The following is a 6,223-nucleotide window of genomic DNA, read 5'->3' on the forward strand; positions in this document are numbered from 1 at the left end:
ATTGTCAAGAGAGCAACATTCAAGGTAATTCAAATTTCACAAGTCTCAGTATTTCCCTTTATTGGCAAAGACGATGTACCATGTCAATTACGTCAGTTCATTCTTGATGCTCTGAGAAACATACCCAAGGAATTTAATAACAACCTCTCTTATATTTTCACCTTCAGTTTCATTTGCTCCATGTTGCCTCAGTTTCCATTTTCTGGAATATCTTTGAATTTATAACAATTCACCTTTCATAGTTCCATTTTCATTTTTCATCACTTTTAGTTCATCGTCTATTTATGGAAGCTCATTTTCTTCTTTCTCACAATTACAAGTTTATTTCATGGAATTCTGACTTTACTTCTCGCAATTCCAAGTTTATTTCTCCCAATTCAGATTTTATTTTCACAATTGTAACTTCATTTCTTTTTTGTGGCTTTTTTTCTGTATCTTCTAACCAGTGTTCTATGCCGATTCTGGGCCAGCAGTGCTGACTCCAGGCCAAAATTGGCACCAATCCAGCCTGGAATTGCTTCTATCTGGGTTGTAGCCTACTTAAAATATGAAAGTGAATAAAATATCCCTTTAATCTGCTCTTCTTTAGCTAGCTAATGCATTTAAGCTGCTCCATTCATGGTTCCTTTCCTGACCCACAAAAATCTACCTAGCGCTAACTGCAACATGCAAGTGGGCTATGTGTACCTCAAAGGCAGGCTTGGCTGACTCAATTCAGCCAAGCTAGCACCAGCAACAAGTTAGCTATATGCCCATTCTACAGAAAATGTATTGTTTAAACTATTCAATTACATAATGTGTGGTCATTTTTATGGTACCATGTTTATTTTCTGAAATGCAAAGATTGCTCGGAAATATGTTTGTGTATCCAATGTCAAGTGTCTACTTGTCATAACTGTTAGCTAGTTTTGTTGATTCATTTTTAAGGTCAGCTAGCTAGCTGAGGATGAGAGCAAAGAGTCAGTCCTTCAGTGGCTACAATTAAGCCTATCAAAATTCATTATAAACATGAAACACCGGTATTCCACAACCCCTCAAATACATTAATATTTTTAAATCAATAGTGTAATATATGTTTTTAACCTACATTTAACAAGGAAACTTTTAATATTGGGGGATGTTTATCCATGATTATGCTAAGTTCTGAAAAGTAGAAACTGTAACTGATTAACCAGATTGCAATCCTGTGATTTACACCGTACCTAAATAGAAACCCCAGCCTTACTGTTTTCCATAGGACACACCCAACTTTCAAGAAATAAAACTGAGTTTTTTTAACTGTGTTCCCTCTATAACAGCTACATCAATACTGAAATCTAAGCAAATTTATCTTCACTTGTTTCAAGTTGATATGCAATTATCCTAATCATTTTACCATTTCTTTATTCTATGATTAAATTAGTGACATCAGCTATTTCCTGATGATTCATTTTGATGTTTTTTTAATAAAAATAAGGATTAGTAGTACTGTAATAGTAAGAAGATTGTCTCAAGTTGTAAGCAACTATTTAACTTAAGACAAGAAACAAATAAAGACGCTTGCTTCAATATTTGGTCCACAAACTGCTTCACAGTGTCCTCCAATATCACTGATTTGATTAAGACTACTCCAGTCATGATATGACAGTAATAAAATTACCTCATGCATACATGTACAATTAGTGCAATATCACTGATATACCTATAACCCATTTGGCTGGCCAGTTAAAATACTTTAAAGCCATTTTTCTCAGTCTTACCCTTTGCGTAGTTACTACAGTTAGGCTTTGTAGGGCAGAGAAGCTCAATTGTATTTTTTAAATGTAAAAATGAATTTGCGGTATGTACTGCTGGCGTGCTAAAATGGGGCTTGGTTTGTTCTCTCAAAGTTAACCTCAATGAAGAACCAATCAAACAAATAGGTATGGAAGCCAGAGAAAAAAAAAGTTGGCTTAAAGAAGATGAAAAACAGGAGGAACTTGTGTTTAACATTCCTTCCCAAATGTAAAGTCTATTTTGGGCACAGCAATTGCAGTCAGCAATTGATGATTAGATGATTTAATGATTAGAAAACATTATCATTGCTCATGTCTTACAATATGCATACGTTTCGATTTAGTATCTCAGAGATCCCCTGCCTAAAAAAGAAGTTGTACTTTCCTTCATAGAATGACATTGATTGTCAAGAGAGCAACATTCAAGGTAATTCAAATTTCACAAGTCTCAGTATTTCCCTTTATTGGCAAAGACGATGTACCATGTCAATTACGTCAGTTCATTCTTGATGCTCTGAGAAACATACCCAAGGAATTTAATAACAACCTCTCTTATATTTTCACCTTCAGTTTCATTTGCTCCATGCTGCCTCAGTTTCCATTTTCTGGAATATCTTTGAATTTATAACAATTCACCTTTCATAGTTCCATTTTCATTTTTCATCACTTTTAGTTCATCGTCTATTTATGGAAGCTCATTTTCTTCTTTCTCACAATTACAAGTTTATTTCATGGAATTCTGACTTTACTTCTCGCAATTGCAAGTTTATTTCTCCCAATTCAGATTTTATTTTCACAATTGTAACTTCATTTCTTTTTTGTGGCTTTTTTTCTGTATCTTCTAACCAGTGTTCTATGCCGATTCTGGGCCAGCAGTGCTGACTCCAGGCCAAAATTGGCACCAATCCAGCCTGGAATTGCTTCTATCTGGGTTGTAGCCTACTTAAAATATGAAAGTGAATAAAATATCCCTTTAATCTGCTCTTCTTTAGCTAGCTAATGCATTTAAGCTGCTCCATTCATGGTTCCTTTCCTGACCCACAAAAATCTACCTAGCGCTAACTGCAACATGCAAGTGGGCTATGTGTACCTCAAAGGCAGGCTTGGCTGACTCAATTCAGCCAAGCTAGCACCAGCAACAAGTTAGCTATATGCCCATTCTACAGAAAATGTATTGTTTAAACTATTCAATTACATAATGTGTGGTCATTTTTATGGTACCATGTTTATTTTCTGAAATGCAAAGATTGCTCGGAAATATGTTTGTGTATCCAATGTCAAGTGTCTACTTGTCATAACTGTTAGCTAGTTTTGTTGATTCATTTTTAAGGTCAGCTAGCTAGCTGAGGATGAGAGCAAAGAGTCAGTCCTTCAGTGGCTACAATTAAGCCTATCAAAATTCATTATAAACACGAAACACCGGTATTCCCCAACCCCTCAAATACATTAATATTTTTAAATCAATAGTGTAATATATGTTTTTAACCTACATTTAACAAGGAAACTTTTAATATTGGGGGATGTTTATCCATGATTATGCTAAGTTCTGAAAAGTAGAAACTGTAACTGATTAACCAGATTGCAATCCTGTGATTTACACCGTACCTAAATAGAAACCCCAGCCTTACTGTTTTCCATAGGACACACCCAACTTTCAAGAAATAAAACTGAGTTTTTTTAACTGTGTTCCCTCTATAACAGCTACATCAATACTGAAATCTAAGCAAATTTATCTTCACTTGTTTCAAGTTGATATGCAATTATCCTAATCATTTTACCATTTCTTTATTCTATGATTAAATTAGTGACATCAGCTATTTCCTGATGATTCATTTTGATGTTTTTTTAATAAAAATAAGGATTAGTAGTACTGTAATAGTAAGAAGATTGTCTCAAGTTGTAAGCAACTATTTAACTTAAGACAAGAAACAAATAAAGACGCTTGCTTCAATATTTGGTCCACAAACTGCTTCACAGTGTCCTCCAATATCACTGATTTGATTAAGACTACTCCAGTCATGATATGACAGTAATAAAATTACCTCATGCATACATGTACAATTAGTGCAATATCACTGATATACCTATAACCCATTTGGCTGGCCAGTTAAAATACTTTAAAGCCATTTTTCTCAGTCTTACCCTTTGCGTAGTTACTACAGTTAGGCTTTGTAGGGCAGAGAAGCTCAATTGTATTTTTAAATGTAAAATGAATTTGCGGTATGTACTGCTGGCGTGCTAAAATGGGGCTTGGTTTGTTCTCTCAAAGTTAACCTCAATGAAGAACCAATCAAACAAATAGGTATGGAAGCCAGAGAAAAAAAAAGTTGGCTTAAAGAAGATGAAAAACAGGAGGAACTTGTGTTTAACATTCCTTCCCAAATGTAAAGTCTATTTTGGGCACAGCAATTGCAGTCAGCAATTGATGATTAGATGATTTAATGATTAGAAAACATTATCATTGCTCATGTCTTACAATATGCATACGTTTCGATTTAGTATCTCAGAGATCCCCTGCCTAAAAAGAAGTTGTACTTTCCTTCATAGAATGACATTGATTGTCAAGAGAGCAACATTCAAGGTAATTCAAATTTCACAAGTCTCAGTATTTCCCTTTATTGGCAAAGACGATGTACCATGTCAATTACGTCAGTTCATTCTTGATGCTCTGAGAAACATACCCAAGGAATTTAATAACAACCTCTCTTATATTTTCACCTTCAGTTTCATTTGCTCCATGCTGCCTCAGTTTCCATTTTCTGGAATATCTTTGAATTTATAACAATTCACCTTTCATAGTTCCATTTTCATTTTTCATCACTTTTAGTTCATCGTCTATTTATGGAAGCTCATTTTCTTCTTTCTCACAATTACAAGTTTATTTCATGGAATTCTGACTTTACTTCTCGCAATTGCAAGTTTATTTCTCCCAATTCAGATTTTATTTTCACAATTGTAACTTCATTTCTTTTTTGTGGCTTTTTTCTGTATCTTCTAACCAGTGTTCTATGCCGATTCTGGGCCAGCAGTGCTGACTCCAGGCCAAAATTGGCACCAATCCAGCCTGGAATTGCTTCTATCTGGGTTGTAGCCTACTTAAAATATGAAAGTGAATAAAATATCCCTTTAATCTGCTCTTCTTTAGCTAGCTAATGCATTTAAGCTGCTCCATTCATGGTTCCTTTCCTGACCCACAAAAATCTACCTAGCGCTAACTGCAACATGCAAGGGGCTATGTGTACCTCAAAGGCAGGCTTGGCTGACTCAATTCAGCCAAGCTAGCACCAGCAACAAGTTAGCTATATGCCCATTCTACAGAAAATGTATTGTTTAAACTATTCAATTACATAATGTGTGGTCATTTTTATGGTACCATGTTTATTTTCTGAAATGCAAAGATTGCTCGGAACATATGTTTGTGTATCCAATGTCAAGTGTCTACTTGTCATAACTGTTAGCTAGTTTTGTTGATTCATTTTTAAGGTCAGCTAGCTAGCTGAGGATGAGAGCAAAGAGTCAGTCCTTCAGTGGCTACAATTAAGCCTATCAAAATTCATTATAAACACGAAACACCGGTATTCCCCAACCCCTCAAATACATTAATATTTTTAAATCAATAGTGTAATATATGTTTTTAACCTACATTTAACAAGGAAACTTTTAATATTGGGGGATGTTTATCCATGATTATGCTAAGTTCTGAAAAGTAGAAACTGTAACTGATTAACCAGATTGCAATCCTGTGATTTACACCGTACCTAAATAGAAACCCCAGCCTTACTGTTTTCCATAGGACACACCCAACTTTCAAGAAATAAAACTGAGTTTTTTTAACTGTGTTCCCTCTATAACAGCTACATCAATACTGAAATCTAAGCAAATTTATCTTCACTTGTTTCAAGTTGATATGCAATTATCCTAATCATTTTACCATTTCTTTATTCTATGATTAAATTAGTGACATCAGCTATTTCCTGATGATTCATTTTGATGTTTTTTTAATAAAAATAAGGATTAGTAGTACTGTAATAGTAAGAAGATTGTCTCAAGTTGTAAGCAACTATTTAACTTAAGACAAGAAACAAATAAAGACGCTTGCTTCAATATTTGGTCCACAAACTGCTTCACAGTGTCCTCCAATATCACTGATTTGATTAAGACTACTCCAGTCATGATATGACAGTAATAAAATTACCTTTTTTCAATGAATCAAAACTGCATACAGTATGTGGGTGCAAAACATGCACAATCTTTAATTGCAAACCCCTTAGAAGTCTTTGTTCAATGGTACTTTTCCTGTAGAATTTAATATTTTTAACACGTTATTTCAAATCATTAAAGAGTAGTTACACAGTGAAAATTCTCATGCAGCTACATATTTCTTCTTTCTAGAAGACAGTTAAGTAAAAGGGACATTTTCACTGGCTTGCCTGACATCTATGTTATGGCTTATATAGTGCCAGCTGCTG

This window comes from Anguilla rostrata, chromosome 7, assembly GCF_018555375.3.
Source record: "Anguilla rostrata isolate EN2019 chromosome 7, ASM1855537v3, whole genome shotgun sequence".
Classification (NCBI taxonomy): Eukaryota; Metazoa; Chordata; class Actinopteri; order Anguilliformes; family Anguillidae; genus Anguilla; species Anguilla rostrata.